The sequence below is a fragment of the Erinaceus europaeus genome, chromosome 23 (genome assembly GCF_950295315.1).
Source record: "Erinaceus europaeus chromosome 23, mEriEur2.1, whole genome shotgun sequence".
Taxonomy (NCBI): Eukaryota; Metazoa; Chordata; class Mammalia; order Eulipotyphla; family Erinaceidae; genus Erinaceus; species Erinaceus europaeus.
Window position 1 is genome coordinate 6,044,335 of NC_080184.1, and position 18,464 is coordinate 6,062,798.

An 18,464-nucleotide genomic window follows, 5' to 3' on the forward strand; every position below is an offset into this window, starting at 1 on the left:
AGCACAAGGACCAGCAGAAGGATCCCAGTTCGAGCCCCTGGCTCCCCACCTGCAGGGGAGTCACTTCACAGGCGGTGAAGCAGGTCTGCAGGTGTCTGTCTTTCTCTCCCCCTCTCTGTCTTCCCCTCCTCTCTCCATTTCTCTCTTTCCTATCCAACAACAATGACATCAATAATAACTACAACAACAAAACAACAAGGGCAACTAACTAACTAAATAAATAAAACAAAAGCAAAAAAAACTTAAAAAAAAAAAGAAATGACAGGTTTGTCGGGTGGTAATGCAGTGGGTTAAGCACACATGGCGTGAAGTGCAAGGACCTGCGTAAAGATCCCGGTTCGAGCCCCTGGCTCCCCACCTGCAGCGGGGTTGCTTCACAGTCAGTGAAACAGGTCTGCAGGTGTCTGTCTTTCTCTCCCTCCTCTGTATTCCCCTCCTCTCTCCATTTTCTCTCTGTCTTATCCTACTACAATGACATCAATAACAACAATAACTACAATAACAATAAAAAGGACAACAAAAGGGAAAATAAATAAATATATAAAAAAGAAAGTTCTTGATTTTCTGCTTCTGACCAATTTCTTAGACATTTTTTTTCTGAAATGTAGGAAAAATGATTGACAGCTACAGGTATTATGCTGACCTGTGTAGTCAAACTCTCTCCAGATTATTCCATATGGTTGTAGATCACATGGTTAAGCCATAAACCTTGGAAACATGCTGATATATATCAGCATACCAGTGCTTATCTCTGGTTTATAGTAGTATTATAGATTAAACCTGAATTATATATATATTTAGCTGTAACACATCAGTCTGACCTGAGGCCCATGTCTATTAATTTTACCAAGGAGCCTGAATGAACTCCCTGTCAGTTTAGGCTCACTCTGTGGTCACAGCTGGGACCATGTCCGGAGGTTGCACGACTACTTTTTCCTCAAGTGACAGAGTAGAGAGCCAGTCTCCCTCTAGAGAGCAGGTCAGTCTTAATCAGTGTGACTTACAGTGAGGACAAAGTTCTGAGAGGCCCACAATAGGGCAGAGAGAAAGACATCCCAGAGGGAAGTGACAACTGATGACAGATAGATGCTGTGTAGGTCTGTCTGGGCCCATTATTATCTATGACTAAGACTAGGACTCCAGGTGAAGTGCCCTGTCACTGGCCAAAACAGCCAAACTAGAGAAGCCTGTCTCTGGCCACCACCCAGTTTCTGTAGTCCACCCTCTATCTAATAAGTTCCAACTTTTCCCCAGCTGTTGAGGCCGTGAAGACCAGTTATACAGTAGCTGATTGCCATTAGAACATCTGCTGGACTTAAGTCTAGTTGTCATATCTATGCTGTCCAGCCTTGAGTTAAGAAATACTTAAGAGGAGCCTAAGTTAAGCTCAAGGGTCTTCTCAGTGTTGGCTTGATAGTTATAACAAGGTATCTTAGGTGTTAAAATACTGAACAAAATTTTATCAGCCAGATACTATAGCACCTGAAAAGGATTATATTTCAGGAATGTGAGGTTGGCTTAGTATATGTCAATTACCCAATGTGACCTACTATATCAATAAAAGCAAGGCTGAAAACACATGATTATATCCATAGATCTAAAGAAGGCCTTGACAAAATCTAGCATCTCTTAATAGATGGAAAACTCCAGTGGACTCTATGTACTTAATGATGAGGAAAAAAATAGAAGCATTCTTCTCTTTAGATCAGGTACAGCCCAGGAAGATTCTTAATAACTATTTCAATTTCTTTGTGATTGATGCATTTAGGTTCTGTAGTTCTTCCTGGTCCAGTTTTGGAAGGATATATGTTTCTAGGAATTCTCCCATTTCTTTTAGATTCTCTAGCTTGGTGGCATAAAAAAAAAGATCAGGTACTGGGCATGGGATGTCCACTATCACTGTTACTAAACACTGGAAGTTCTGGCCACAGTAATCAGGCAGGTGTAAAGACTAAGGGATACAAACAGGAAGAGGATAGGTCAAACTTTCACTATCTGCAGATGACAATGACAGTATTCATAGAAGAGCTACTAAATCTAGGCCCATGGAAATAATCAGGCAACCTAGCAAGATGTCAGAATACAAAATTAACAGGTAAAAGTCAGTGGCATCTCCTTATGCAAACACTGAGAAGAAGAAATCTTTAGAAGTCAATCTCTTTTACTATAAGAGCAAACAAGATGTCTAGAAATAAACAAAGTAAGTGGAAAACATGTATACTGAAAATTATGAGCCACTATTAAGGAACTAGAATGAGACCCAAAGTGGAGAGATACTGTATGTTCATGGACTAGAAGAATTAACATCAGAATGAATACAGTATCTAGAGCCATATAAAATCTAATGTAATCTCAATCAAGGCCCCATTCTAAGTTTTAGGAGAATAGAACAAGAGCTACACATGTTAACAAAAATAACTTCTGACCAATTTGTCTTATGAAGCACCCCTTCCCACCCCCCCCACCCCCCCCACTATCTGGAGTGCAGGGTACCTGGTCGGCCACAGGAACTTGCTCCAACAGGACTATGGCTGTACCCATCAGCCAGAAAAAAAAGGAAAAGGGAAACAAAAAAGACAAAAGTGAAGCAAATTCTGAGCAGATGCAAGGCTTAAAGAAACAGGAACTTTGCTTGAGTCCCAGGTCCCCTGCGGGTGTAGTTTGCCTTGCGGCCAGAGGGGGATGACAGAAGGTAGTTAAGTACTGCCCCATGTGAGCAAGCAGCCTGGGTACAGAGGAGGCAACTCAGAGGTGGAACTGAGGGGAGTGGAGGGAAGCAGTGGGATCATCCTAGCCCCTGTGAGCCAGGCACAGTTCCCTCCCTCCAGTGGAGGACCTGAGGCAGAGAGAGAGAGAGAGCTCCCTCCCTCTGTGCCTGTAAGAACTTAAGGCCAGGGAGTTGGTCGGTAGTGCAGTGGGTTAAGCGCAGGTGGGGCAAAGCACAAGGACAGCCATAAGGATCCAGGTTTGAGCCCTCTGCTCCCCACCTGCAGAGGGGTCGCTTCACAGGCGGTGAAGCAGGTCTGTAGGTGTCTTATCTTTCTCTCCTCCTCTCTGTCTTCCCCTCCTCTCTCCATTTCTCTCTGTTCTATTCAACAACGGCATCAATAACAACAACAAAAATAACTACAACAATAAAAGCAAGGGCAACAAAAAGGGAAAAAATAAATATTAGAAGAAGAAGAAGAAGAAGAAGAAGAAGAAGAAGAAGAAGAAGAAGAAGAAGAAGAAGAAGAAAAAGAACTTAACATCACAAGCACCCAAAATCTAGGAAAGTGCATTTTAAAAGTTTCTCAAGGACAGAAAGGACATGTCAAGGACATGTCAAGGACATGCTTATTAGGAGTAAACATGCAGTTACAATGCAGATTTATTTAAGAGACACCTAAGTGTTACATGAAAAAATCATTTAAAATATCTACAAAACAGAGACCCCCAACTATTCATCTGCACTATTCTAGCCTTTAGGTTCATGAGTAGTCAACAATTTGTTCTGCTTTCTGTCTTAACTATTTTTTAGCCACCAGGTTCCAAATGATACCATGATGTCTACTGGACTTCCCTGGGCAGATGATCCCACCAATGTGTCCTTGAGCCCCATCTCCCCAGAGCCCTGCCCAAGTAGTGAAAGAGCAAGAGAGGCTAGGAATATGGATCAACCCGTCAATGCCCATGTTCAGCAGAGAAGCAATTACAGAGGCCGGACCTTCCACCTTCTGCACCCCATAATGACCATACTCCCATAACCCTAGTGGGATAAAGAATAGGGAAGCTATCAGGGGAGATGAAGGGATACAGAGTTCTGGCAGTGGGAATTGTGTGGAATTGTACCCCTCTTATCCTATGGCCTTGTCAATATTTCCATTTTATAAATAAAAATTTTATTTATTTATTTATTTTCCCTTTTCTTGCCCTTGTTGTTACTGATGTCGTCGTTGTTAGATAGGACAGAGAGAAAATAGAGAGAGGAGGGGAAGACAGAGAGGAGGACAGAAAGACGCCTAAAGACTTGCTTGACTGCTTGTGAAGCGACTCACCTGCAGGTGGGGAGTTGGGGGATGGAACTGGGATCCTTATGCAGGTCCTTGAACTTTGCACCATTTGTGCTTAACTCACTGCACTACTCCCGACAAAAAAAAAAATTTAAAAAGTAAAGAAACTGAATCTTTCCCATGAGAGAAAAAAAGAAAAAGAAAAGAAGTAATGGTCTCCTACATGTGGGCAAAATGTGAGGGTCGGGGAGTTGGGCGGTAGCGCAGTGGGGTAAGTGCATGTGGCATGAAGCAAGGACCAGTGTAAGGATCCCTGTTCCATCCCCTAACTCCCCACCTTCAGGTGAGTCGCTTCACAAGTGGTCAAGCAGGTCTGTAGGTATCTTTCTGTCCTCCTCTCTGTCTTTCCCTCCTCTCTCTATTTCTCTCTGTCCTATCCAACAACAATGACATCAATAACAACAGTAATAACTACAATAATAAAACAAGGGCAATAAAAGGGAATAAATAAAAATTGAAGAAAAAAATGTCTTAGGTGTCCTGTGAGTCCCCACATTCTTTACTTAAGTTACGTGGTATTTGAGCTGCACTGAATGGCCCTGTCCAGGACAATCTAGACTTGTCCCAGGAATCTTTCTTTACACCAAAGCTTGAACTCAGTTCTAGTGTACTGCCTGAGAGTTTCCCCATTTACTCCAGTTCTCACTTTTAAATTACCTGGAAGTCTGAATTAAAATGACAGTGATATTCACCAGCAGAACTATAAACTGAACCAATCAGTGCAGGAGAGCTCAGGAGATCATATTTCTATTGATCATAAGTTAGTGGTGAGTAATATTATGTAAGTCTTACTTCTCAAGCCTTAATGTGCACAGAAATTTTGAGGTGTTCTGGTACCTATTCTAACAACTTCTGATCTAACAGATTTTCAGTGGGGTCCAGGCATTGACATTTTACTAATTTCTTTTTCTTTTCTTTTTTTATTTTCCCTTTTGTTGCCCTTATTGTTTAACATTGTTGTGGTTATTGATGTCGTTGTTGTTGGATAGGACAGAGAGAAATGGAAAGAAATGAAGACAGAAAGGAGAGAAAGACAGACACCTGCAAACCTGCTTCACCGTCTGTGAAGTGACTCCCCTGCAGGTGGGGAGCTGGGGGGCTCCAAACGGGATCCTTATGCTGGCCCTTGCGCTTTGCGCCACCTGCGCTTATCCTGCTGCGCCAACACCCCAACTCCCACTAATTTCTTTAATTAGAGCTGATACTGCTTCTCCAGACCCTTGATTAGATGCACTGTGTTGGGACCCTATTGTGAATTTTTAACAAAGAAACACACTGGGACTAGGAGATAGCTCACCTGGTAGAGTGCACACTTTGCCTTGTATGAGGACCAGTTCAACACACAGGGGCACTATGGAGTGAGAAGGCTTCAAGAGTGGTGGAGTAGTATTACACTGCCTTTCATTCCCTGCTGCTCTGTTTCTCTCTGTCTCTCACACTGGATCTGTAAAAAACAGAAAGAAAAAGAAGTTCCGAGAGTGCTGAAATTATGTCAGTGTGAAGCTCAAGGGGGCCACAGACAGAAACACTGCACACACACACATTCACAGAGAAAGAGAGAGAGGGGGAGAAACAAATATACTTCAAATGAACTGAGTTGTGTCCTATCCAACAACGATGACATCAACAACAGCAATAATAACTACAACAATAAAAAAACAAGGGCAATAAAAGGGAAAATAAAAATATATGTATATTTAAAAAATTCTTGTGAACAAAAACCTCCAAAATTGTTGTTTGCATCATCTGTACAAGGACAGAGTAGGGGAGGGGAATTCCAGGACACATTTATAATTTGACTTTAGGGGGCTGAGCAGTGGTACACCCAGCTAGGCACACATATACCCAAGCTCAAGGACCCAAGTTTGCATGTGTCTATCTTTCTTGTATCTCTGTCTCCTCATCCTCTTTCTCTCTCTCTCCTAAATTATATATATATATATATCCTTATTTTATTTATTTATTCCCTTTTGTTGCCATAGTTGTTTTATTGTTGTAGTTATTAGTGTTGTCATCATTGTTGGATAAGACAGAGAGAAATGGAGAGAGGAGGGGAAGACAGAGAGGGGGAGAGAAAGACAGACACCTGCAGACCTGCTTCACTACTTGTGAAACGACTTCCCTGCAGGTGGGGAGCCAGGGCTCGAACCGGGATCCTTATGCTGGTCCTTGCGCTTTGCACCACCTGCGCTTAACCTGCTGCACTACAGCCTGACTCCCTATATATATGTTTTTTACCAGAATACTGATCAGCTCTGTCTTATGGTGGTGCAGGGGCTTGAACCTGGGACTTTGGAGCCTCAGGCATGAGAATCTGTTTGCATAACCGTAATGCTATCTACCAGTGCCCTCTTTACATTATATTTTTATTATTTATCTTGTATAGAGACAGAAAGGAATTGAGAGGGGAAGAGAAGATAGATGCGGAAAAAGACAGACAGACACCTGCAGCTCTGCTTAACCACTTGTGAGGTTTCCTCCCTGCAGGAGAGGACCAGGGTCTCAAACCTGAGTCCTGTACACTGTAATGTGAACAATTAACCAGGTGCGCCACCTGGCCCCTTCTCCATCCTCTCTCAATTTTTCTCTGCCCTATGTTAAAAAAAACTTAGAAAAATAAAAGCCTCCAGAGGAAATGGATCTTTTTTTTTTTTTTTTTTTTTAGTCTACAGGCTTATTGCTGGGGCTCAGTGCCTGCACTATGAATCTACTGCTCCTGGAGGCTATTTTTTTCCCTTTTTGTTGCCCTTGTTGTTTATCATTGTTGTTATTATTGTCTTGTTATTATTGCTGTCATTGCTGAATAGGACAGAGAGAAATTGAGAGAGGAGAGGAAGACAGGGGGAGAGAAAGATAAACACTTGTAGAACTGCTTCACCACTTGTGAAGTGACCCCGCAGGTAGGGGGCCCGGGGGCAAGAACCTGTATCCTTAACACCAATCCTTGCGCTTCACCCAATGTGTGCTTAACCTACTACGTCAGCCCACAGGAAATGGATTTTTATTGCTGGCACTGAGCCCCAGGAATAACCCTGGTGGCAGGCTTATATAATATATAAATATTATGTAATGCTTTATATTATATATTAACATAATTAATGTTTTATATAATAATTATATTAATACAATAAATCATATATATTACTTTTTAACTTTAAATTTATTTGTTTTGAAACCTGAGCATTGCTTCCAGGGCTAACATATTTTATCTCTGACAGTTAAAGTTCTCTGGCTTTTACGCATTGCATAATATTGCATTAAAATCTGACTATCAGTCATGAACAGGATCCCACATGGTCATAACTCTGCACTCTACACTACTATACCTTTATGAACACTTTTTAAAAATTCAGTTCTATGGCCCTGACTTTACTTTCTTTCTTTTTTAATATTTATTTATTTCCTTTTTGTTGCCTTTGTTGTTTTATTGTTGTAGTTATTATTGCTGTCTTTATTGTTGGATAGGACAGAGAGTAATGGAGAGAGGAGGGGAAGGCAGAGAGGGAGAGAAAGATAGACACCTGCAACCCATTTCACTGCCTGTGAAGCGACCTCCCTTCAGGTGGGGAGCCAGGGGCTCCAACCGGATCCTTATGCTGGTCCTTGCACTTTGCGCCACGTGCGCTTAACCCTCTGCACTACCGCCCGACTCCCATGAACATTTTTTTAGAAAATCTCTTTATTGAAGGATTAATGCTTTACACTTGACAGTAAATACAGTAGCTTATACATGCATAGCATTTCCCAGCTTTCCACACAACAATTCAACCCCCACTAAGTCTTCCTCTGCCATCGTGATCCAGGACCTGAACCCTCCCCTCACCCCATTCCAGAGTCTTTTACTTTGGTGAAATACACCTTTATGAAAACCTTTACTCTATATTAGAGACGGGGTATTCCTGAGACACCTATTCAGGTGACAAGCCTTGATTAAGCTCAGAACAGGAGTAAGAATATAAGCGGCAGGACAAGATGGTGACACACCTGGCTTAGTGCACAGGTTACCATGTGCAAATGCCTGGGTTTAGCTCCCAGTCCCACCTGCTGGTGGTAAGTTTCAGAAACAGGGAAGTACTGCTATAGCTGTCTCTTTCCTTCTTTTCCTTATATATTTATTTATTATTGGATAGAGACAGAGAGAAATTGAGAAGGGAGGGAAAGATAGAGGGAGAGAGACAGAGACACCTGTAGCCCTGCTTCACCGCTCATGTAGGTATCCCCGTACAGGTGGAGACTAGGAGCTTGAACCTGATTCCTTTTGGATAGTTTTTTTTAATGTTTTTTATATTTATTTATTTATTTTCCCTTTTGTTGCCCTTGTTGTTTTTCATTGTTGTTGTAGTTATTATTGTTACTATTGATGTCGTTGTTGTTAGATAGGACAGAGAGAAATGGAGAGAGGAGGGGAAGATAGAAAAGGGGAGAGAAAGATAGACACCTGCAGACCTCCCTTCACTGCCTGTGAAGCGACTCCCCTTGCAGGTGGGGAGCCAGGGGCTCCAACCGGTATCCTTGCATGGGTCCTTGCGCTTTGCACCACCTGCGCTTAACTCGCTGCTCTACTGCGGGACTCCCATCCTTTTGCATTGTAATGTGTATGCTTACCAGGTGAGCCACCACCTGGCCCCTACCTGTCTCTTTCCTTATCTTCCCTTCTCATCTCAATTTCTCTCTGTTCTATCAAGTAAAGTAAATAACCTTTAAAAAAGAAAAGAAAGAAAGAGGGAGTCAGATGGTAGCGCAGCGGGGTAAGTGCAAGTGGTGCAAAGCACAAGGACCAGTGTAAGGATCCCGGCTCGAGCCCCGGGCTCCCCACCTGCAGGGGAGGTTCACAAGCGGTGAAGCAGGTTTGTAGATGTCTATCTTTCTCTTCCCCTTCTCTGTCTTGCCATCCACTCTCCATTTCTCTCTGTCCTATCTAACAACAACGACATCAATAACAATAATAATAACTACAACAATGTTAAACAACAAGGGCAACAAAAGGGGAAAATACATAAATAAAAAAATGAGGGGGAGAAAAAAATAAAATGAAAATAAAACACTAAAAAAAATGCATTTCTTTCTGTCCCGTCCAACAATGACAACAACTACAACAATAAAACAAGGGCAACAAAAGGGAATAAATATTAAAAAAAAAAAAAGAAAAGCAAAAACAGGCTTTCAGGGTGAATAAGAAGGGGAGCAGATCCCACCAATTATACAGTCAGAAAGACTTCCTTATTCTACGTTAGGGTAAAGTAATCAGTGATACATTGGCACAGCTGGAGCGTGCTGGGTGCTAAATCCACGACCTAGTCCCCTTCCCTGGACTCTTCCAATCTTTCCTGGTTCCCCATCACAGGTCAAGGACCTGATTCCACACTCAGAAACCTCACCAGGGATAGACCAGAATTCTGTGCTCTACCGTTGTGATCTGGGGAGAAGCAGTTTGGACCTCAGTGGGACCAATGATGGAGGTTGAGGGCAGGGTCTCATGTCCGGTCTACCCACAAGGGGACAAGATAGGTCTCGGGAAGTCGTTCTTTCTTTCTTTCTTTCTTTCTTTCTTTCTTTCTTTCTTTCTTTCTTTCTTCCTTCCTTCCTTCCTTCCTTCCTTCCTTCCTTTCTTTCTTTCTTTCTTTCTTTCTTTCTCTTTTTCCTTTCTTTTTTTTTTTAGAGCCAATCTTCTTTTAAAATATTTATTTATTGGGAGTCGGGCGGTAGCGCAATGGGTTAAGTGCATGTGGCACAAAGTGCAAGGACTGGTGTAAGGATCCTGGTTCAAGCCCCCGGCTCCCCACCTGCAATAGAGTCACTTCACAGGCGGAGAAGCAGGTCTGCAGGTGTCTACCTTTCCCCCCCACCTCTCTGTCTTCCCCTTCTCTCTCTATTTATCTCTGTCCTATCCAACAATGATGACATCAATAACAACAGCTACTACAACAATAAAGCAAAAAGGGAATATTAAAAAAAATTTAAAAAAAAATTTATTTATTTCCATTTTGTTGCCCTTGTTGTTTTTATTGTTGTAGTTATTATTGTTGTTGATGTCATCGTTGTTGGATAGGACAGAGAGAAATGGAGAGAGGAGGGGAAGACAGAGAGAGGGAGAGAAAAGTAGACACCTGTAGACCTGCTTCACCACCTGTGAAGCGACTCCCCTGTAGATGGGGAGCCTGGGGCTCGAACCAGGATCCTTATGCCAGTCCTTGCGCTTTACGCCATGTGCGCTTAACCTGCTGCACTACCAATCGACTCCCGGGAACTCTTTCTTGCCACCCAAGGCATGGGCTCAGGTCAGATGGGAGGACACAGCCACATTTGGCCTAAAGGTTGCTTCCAGCCACATTTCTGCCCCTTGAAATGGCCCTTCCACATAATACCAGCCCTGGAGACCCTCGCTTATCATCCTCTCCCCTGGCTCTCAGCAGCATTCTGCTGGTGGTCAGAGTCATTTTTCCATGAGCAAGACCTAAGTGGACAAGCAGGAGCACTGATTGCTCAGAAGTGAAATACATGCTTTCTAGAAAGAATAGTTTCTAAGTTTAATATTTTATTATTAAGCTGACTTTTATTTTCCAGCAAAATGATTTTTCACTACCTAAAAGTAGCACCACTAAACACAGGATATTGCAAAAATTAAGACAGTATTGTTGGCCTGACACTATGCAACTAGCTTCTCTCCACTGCCAGTTAATTCCAGTGGAAATATCACTACGGATAATAACCAGGGATGGATGCAAGCAGATTACACCATGTATGACTTTGGACAACAGTGTTCTCTTTGAATTACATACATTTTAGCTATAGACAGTTTCACAAAATTGAATATTACTACTGGAACTAGACCTAGAAATAGTAGGGTGGTGTAAAAAAAAAAAACATATGTGATGCTTATATGCACTAGTTAGAAAGGGGAAGTTACATCTAGTAGTATTGTACATAACTTCTCTTCCGTGACTATTGCTAAACGTTGCTACTTAAAATCTCATACCCACCACTAATTTAAAAAAACTGTGCTAGATTGTTTTATTCTAGTCTAGGGATTCCACTTTTACTCTTTGATATTTTTCATATGCTTCTTAGCTCATTAGATCATCTATTTCTGAAGGATTACTCATTGTCATCTTGAAAACCTACCCATCCTTTGGGGTAGGGCACCAAAGTAAAAACCCTGGGTTGAGGGTAAGGGTGGATGTCCGGCTTCATGGGGTGGGAGGGGGGAAGGGGAGGAGGGTTGGGATGGGACACAGTCTTTTGGTGGTGGGAATGGTGTTTAAGTACACTCCTATCAATTTGTAGTCATATAAATCACTATTTAATTAATACGAGAGGGGGAAAATTGATTGAATGTCTCAGACTTTTTAATGCACAGACCATAGGCTGAGTCTTTGATATGTTGATTCTCTTAAAAGTTTAGACCAGGAAAAAATAGTGGCACAGCTATATACAAATACTGTCAAAGGACATAAATTATGGTGATATCGTGTATGATATAGCAAATCCTAACCAAGGGATATTTCAGAGTTACCCCAATTGCCAAATAATGTGATTATAGCAGTAACTATCTACTGTCTTCTTAAACCCCAAGACAGCAGGAACCTCTTGCTTCCTCTATAGAGCCTATATTTCCCCCAGTCCTGGAACCTCTAGGGTGGGGCTCACTTTCCTGAATGCTTCTCTCAGTTCATACCAAATGACATTGTATCCGCCAATCCCAACCTAATCAATGCAACGAGTACCACCTCAACATGCTTCACTTCAGACTGTGTCCAGAGATGTCAGGCATGGAATGTCAACCCTTCAGCCTCATTACTCAGGTGAGATCCTTCCTTTCATAGTATTCTCTAATTCCATTCCAGGAGATTCACTTCCTAACCAAGTCCCAAAACCTAGATATAGACCAGGTCCCGTGAGATGGAGCATATGTTCACATATATCCATAAATTAGGGCAAAATATATACCTGAAAGCAAAAGTACACAATAGTCTTCAGTAAGTCAGTATAAAGTTCATAATGAAAGAGTCTATTTAGACTTAGATAACCTCCTCACCTACCTCGTGTTACACTTTGTACACTCACTCCAAAGCTAACCTTATCAAAGCAAGGACTGCAAAAGCTGAATAAGGGCAAGAGACTGGCATACTTTAATGATGACTCTTTAGTCACTATCAGGCCACCCCATCAGCTGGGGCCCTAATTGGGGAGTCCAGAGATTCCCAAACAGATATGATGGGCCTAGACCTCAAATAAATCCCTCTCTCCATTGTTACCGATCTTTTATTTTTTTAATATTTATTTATTTTCCCTTTTGTTGCCCTTGTTATTTATCATTGTTGTTGTTATTGCTGTCATTGTTGTTGGACAGGACAGAGAGAAATGGAGAGAGGAGGGGAAGACAGAGACGGGGAGAGAAAGAGAGATACCTGCAGACCTGCTTCACTGCCTGTGAAGCTACTCCCATGCAGGTGGGGAGCCGGGGGCTCGAGCTGGGATCCTTATGCTGGTCCTTGCACTTTGCGCCACCTGTGCTTAACCCACTGCGTTACGCCTGACTCCCTATTACTGGTCATTTCTATCAGGAACAACACAATAGAACTCTTTGTGGGCCCCCATAGGACCTTGCCCTCAACTTGGATCAACAATGGTAGAGAGTGTTCCATCCTCCAAAGGGAGGATGGACAGCATACTCTATGCTACACCTGAGGAAGATGGGTTGATATTGGGGCAGCTTGGAATGTTCCTACTGATGACCAGAATGTGAGCTCGGATCTAGAGGGATGCAGAGGTCACATGGGCTTCTAAGCTAATTATGGGCCCCAGATCACATCAATCGATGGGGTTTACAGTGAACAATATTTATACTCCTTTCCCATATTTGGGAGCTACTCTCTTCCCTGATCTAGCTTTCTGGTCCTTTTTCCAGCTATGACATCATTTCCCCAGACAATAACTTGGATCCACCTGCATATCAGATTTCAGGCTCAGGGGAAAAAAGAAAACAAACAAACAAAAAACTAGTATAGCCACAGGCCCTTTGGAATATAACTAAAATACGCCTACTAGCTATCTACAAAATGGGAGACGCCCCCCAACTCTTCATCTGCACTATCCCAGCCTTTAGGTCCATGATTGGTCAACAATTTTGTTTGGCGTTTGTATGTTAATTCTCTTTTCAACTACCAGGTTCCAGATGCTAGCATGATACCGACCAGACTTCCCTAGACAGACAACCCCACCAATGTGTCCTGGAGCTCTGATTCCCCAGAGCCCTTCCCCACTAGGGAAAGAGAGAGATTGGCTGGGAGTATGGATCCACCTGTCAACACCCATGTTCAGTGGGGAACCAGTTACAGAAGCCAGGCCCTCCACCTTCTGTAACCCACAATGACCTTGGATCCATACTCCCAGAAGGTTAAAGAATAGGAAAGCTATCAGGAGAGGGGATAGGATACAGAGTTCTTGTGGTGGGAACTGTGTGGAGTTATACCCGTCTTATCCTATGGTTTAGTTAATGTTTCCTTTTTATAAATAAAAATAAAAAGAAAAACTACCCATCTTTATAACAAGATTGGTTGACAACTCTTGGATTTCCCCCAAGAGCTTCAATAATTCCAGTTACTTTTTCTGTCTTCTTTTTTTTTTAAGATTTTATTTATTTATTGAGAATGATAGACACACAAAGAGAAAAAACCAGATATCACTCTGATATATGTGCTGCTGGGGATTGAAATTGGGACTTTATGCTTGAGAGTCCAGTGCTTTATCTAGGGCACCACTTCCCAGACCATTTCAGTTACTTTTTCTGACAGAGGTGAGAAGAGTTCACTAGCAGCTTGTACAGTTTCCCAAGCACCAAAGTCATCTGTTTGTTACATTCTGTCTCAACCTCAGGCAGACTACAGAAAAAAATATTTCTCAAAACTTCCTGTGTAAAATTGCTGATACCCACTGTTCCAGTACCATTTTCTATGGTCATCTATTCGTGTTTGTGAACTTACCTACAGAGAATAGAGCAGGGCATGGCTCAACATCCACATGGTGCAGGCTGGCAGCTCCCAAGGTAGTAGAGGCCACTGTGCTCTAGGAGCCAGACTTTGAGCATGGGAAAAAGATAGATACCTGCAGACTTGCTTTACAACTAGAGAAGCGACCCCCCCTCCACTTGTAGGTTTTTTTTTTTCTTTTTTCCATTTTATTGGGTATAACAGAGAGAAAGAGGAGTGGGAAAGAGGAAGAGAGACCTGCTTTGCTGCTAGTGAAGTGTCCGTCCTGCAGGTGGGGAGCCAAGGGCTGAAACTGGGATACTTTTCTGGGTCCTTCTGCTTAATACTATGTACACTTAACCGCATGTGCTACTGCCGGACCCTCGAAGTGTAGGTCGTTAAATACTAAAGCTTCTAGCAGAACATTGAAGAGAAAGGTTTGCAGGCCACTTCTCTTTTGGATTGTTCACCAGACACACGCTTTCTAAAAGTTGATAGGACAGGAATCCTGTCACTTAGAAATCTCTGGTTTTGATAGGATGTTATTGGGAGGGCTGTATGTTGTTTCCAGGGTTGCTTGTACATTTTCCAATCAGAAAAGTAGCTCTGTGTGTGGCAAGGGCTTCATCCAGTTAGATTGTGAGACAGTGGACAGTCTCTGTCCAATCTGGGCTGCTGGTGGGTGGAGCTCCAAGGTGAAACCAGACACTTCAAGAAGTAAGACAATGTAAAGTTCCAGCTTGCGTTTCTGGGATTTTCCCGGTTTTTCTTTACATTTCTCTGTGGTGCTCTCATATTCCGCTGATTTGGACCTTGGAGAGATGTCTTCAGTGAGTTTATCACTTGGATGAGTGTGGCTAACCTGGGCTGAGATTGGGAGGGGTAGTTTGGGACCTGCTGGGATATACTGGGGGCCAGACGCTTGTCAGGTCTTCCTGGACCAGGTCAGTCCTCCATCACCGTGGGCCACTTGGGGCTGGACTCCCCTTGATGTGTCCTGATCCTGTGTGTGTGTGTGTGTGTGTGTGTGTGGTGGGTTGCAGAACACAATCTAGATCCATTGTGTGTGTGTGTGTGTGTGTTGTGGGGGATGCTGAACACAGTGTGTTCTATTGGCTGAGAGTGAGATCACCCAAACCTTTATTCCCAAATATTTTCCCTTTTTTTTTTTGTTGCCACCAAGGTTATCACTGGGGCTCGGTGCCGACACCACGAATCCATTGCTCCTGGAGGCTAATCCCCCCCCCCTTTGTTGCCTTTGTTGTTTTATTGTTGTTGTGGTTATTATTATTGTTGTTATTGATAATGATGATGTTGTTGTTGGACAGGACAGAGAGAAATGGAGAGAGAAGAGGAATACAGAGAGGGGTAGAGAAAGACACCTGCAGACCTGCTTCACCACCAGTGAAGTGACTCCTCTGCAGATGGGGAGCAGGGGGCTCCACTCTGTGCTTCGCATCATGTGCGCTTAACCCGCTGTGCCACCACCCGACTCCCTTATTTTCCTTTTTTTTTAAATTTTATTTATTTCATTGGATAGAGACAGAGTAATTGACAAGGGAGGAGGAGACAGAGACCTGGAGCACTGCTTCACCACTTGTGAAACTTTCCCCTTTGCAGGTGGGAACAGGAGCTACACACTTTAATGTGTGCACTTAACTAAGTGCACCACCGCCTGGTTCCTTCCAAATATTTTCTCTCCCAGGGAATGAGTGTAGAGTTTCTGGGTTCAGTCCCATCCTCTACTGAGTGTCCTGGAATCTGCACCTAGGTTCTTGATCTAAGTTGGTGGAGAAAGAAGGACTTGCTGGCTTCAGGCGAGATGGTCAGGTTGGGGAGTCAGCATGCCTGCCGGCACCCTGCAACCTCCAGTTGGGTACAGTGGAGCAGTGATTGCTGTTTGTTGAGACTTGGAGTTTCAGTAGATAAAGACCAAGAACTTCTTTAATCCTTTCTCATTCTTATTTTTATTAGAGATAGTGCTAGAACAATGAGATAGAGATGAGGTAGCCAGAAGAGACAAAGTAAGCTTTCATCACTCAGCTGGGAGATTTGACTCTCCTGGCTAGAGTAGCCAGGGGAGTGAGAGCCATGCCATGAGGTAGGCTGGAAGAGCCTTTTCAAGTCTTGGATCTGGTCTGTTTTTTTGGCGACCTGGGAAGACCAGTCTTGTGGAAGTTTCTCAGATGTGTGTCCATTGCAGGCAGTCTGTCTGAGCAAGAGAAGTTCTTTTTCTGGGGGTGAGGGGTCAGGTCTCAGCATATTTCCTTCAGATAGATTTAAATTTTCTGTTGTCTGTTAAATCATCCCTGGAGCTGTTGCATTTACTTCATTGGATTTATTCTGGCACTACCAGTGAATCTATCTGATGTGTTCCAGGATTAGCCTGGAACTAATAAAATAATACATTTGTTGGAGATGCATATAAGCAGTTCCCCACCTTAAAGTGAGGGGCCGGCGGAAGGATCCTGGTTCAAGCCCCCGGCTTCCCACCTGCAGGGGAGTCGCTTCACAAGCGGTGAAGCAGGTCTGCAGGTGTCTATCTTTCTCTCCCCCTCTCTGTCTTCCCCTCCTCTCTCCATTTCTCTCTGTCCTATCCAACAACAATGACATCAATAACTACAACAATGTTAAACAACAAGGGCAACAAAAAGGAAAATAAATAAATACAAAATAAAAATAAATAAATTTTTTTTAAAAAAGTGAGGGGCATAAACAGATAAGTGAAAAGTGTTCACACAATTATAGTGCCTCCAATGTAGTGTGTAGAGATTAAGGATGTGGGATCCTGTCCACGGCCTATTCACAGCTGGAAGCCAGAATTTGTTGTTTTTGTTATTATTATTATTTGTTATTGTTATTTGTTGTTTATTGTTTTTTCATAGCACTGTTCAACTCTGGTTTGTGATTGGATATTGAACCAGAGAATTGGGAGTGTTAGTCATAAAAGTCATTTGAATATACACTGTGCTACCTGAGGTACTTATATTTTAAAAAATATTTTGAGGGAGTCTAGTGGTAGCTCAGCGGGTTAAGTGCACGTGGCGCAAAGCGCAAGGACAGGCCTAAGGATCCTGGTTGGAGCCCCTGGCTCCCCACCTGCAGGGGAGTCGCTTCACAGGCGGTGAAGCAGGTCTGCAGGTATCTTATCTTTCTCTCCTCTTCTCTGTCTTCCACTCCTTTCTCATTTCTCTGTCCTAGCTAACAACAATGACTTCAATAACAATAACTGCAACAACAATAAAAAACAACAAGGACAACAAAAGGGAAAATAAATAAAAATTAAAAAAATATTTTGGGGAGTTGGGCGGTAGCGCAGAGGGCTAAGCACAAGTGACACGAAGCGGAAGACCGGCATATGGATCCTGGTTTGAGCCCTTGGCTCCCCACCTGCAGGGAAGTTGCTTCACAGGTGGTTCCTTCACAGCAGGTCTGCAGGTCTTTCTCTCCCCCTCTCTGTCTTCCCCTCCTCTCTCCATTTCTCTCTGTCCTATTCAACGACAGCAACAACAATAATAACCACAACAATGATAAAACAACAAGGGCAACAGAAGGGGAAAAAATGGTCTCCAGAAGTAGTGGATTTTTGATGCAGGCACCGAGCCTGGTAATAACCCTGGAGGCAAAAAAATAAATATTTTGGTTAGAGTCAGGGAGAAACTGGGAGGGTAGTGGGAGTACACAAGCAGTGCTGCTTCTCCAGTCTTGAAAGTCCTCCATCAGATGGGGGCCAGAAGTTGAGCTCTGCAATGTGTGTTCTCACCCAGGCACACCAGGACCGTCAGAGCCCAGTAAACAGATTTTAATGCAGTGTTGTGCAGTGTGACCTGCAAAACACTGCTGTGTTCAATTCTGGCTAGTTCAGTTATAAAGTGTGTTACTGTACAGAAATAGCAAACATGTATATATCCCTTTCCAGAAATAGAGGAAAAGTTCCAATTTATTTAAGAACATGAAAGTGTGCTATAATTCCCCATCTCTATTTGTTCTTGTTCATAGGTGAAAGTAGTGGTTTTGTAGATTCTTTTCACAATAGGCATTGGAGGGCTTTGTGTCATTAACAGGAAAGTATCAAAAAATCTTCTGAGATGTTTCTTTTTCAACAGTGTAGCTGAGGTTCCCAGCACAGTGCCTCTAGGAAGGGATGAGGTGATTATGTGCAGCACTCACAAGGATCTTGTTAAGATATCAAGTCCTGGGGAGTCGGGTGGTAGCACAGTGGGTTAAGCACACGCGCAAAGCATGAGGATGGGATCAAGGATCCTGGTTCAAGCCCCCGGCTCCCCACCTGCAGGGGAGTCATTTCACAGGTGGTGAAGCAGGCCTGCAGGTGTCTATCTTTCTCTCCCCCTCTCTGTTTTCCCCTCCTCTCTCCATTTCTCTCTGTCCTATCTAACGATTTTTGCCACATGCACTTAACCTGATGGCTACCACACGACTCCAA

At 43.0% G+C, this 18,464-nt stretch overlaps 1 protein-coding gene and 1 pseudogene across 1 annotated transcript in view; one reads left to right on the plus strand and one right to left on the minus strand.

Moving 5' to 3' along the window:
• Positions 1-600: 600 nt before the first annotated feature.
• Positions 601-723, minus strand: LOC132535696 (small nucleolar RNA SNORA44; annotated as a pseudogene).
• A 13,106-nt stretch (positions 724-13,829) lies between these two features.
• The window catches only part of LOC103123677 (zinc finger protein 791-like), a 45,574-nt gene continuing 40,939 nt past the window's right edge, over positions 13,830-18,464 (plus strand). The window contains 1 exon segment of the mRNA XM_060182088.1: positions 13,830-13,848. The gene's annotated coding sequence lies outside the window, so the exon portion shown is untranslated.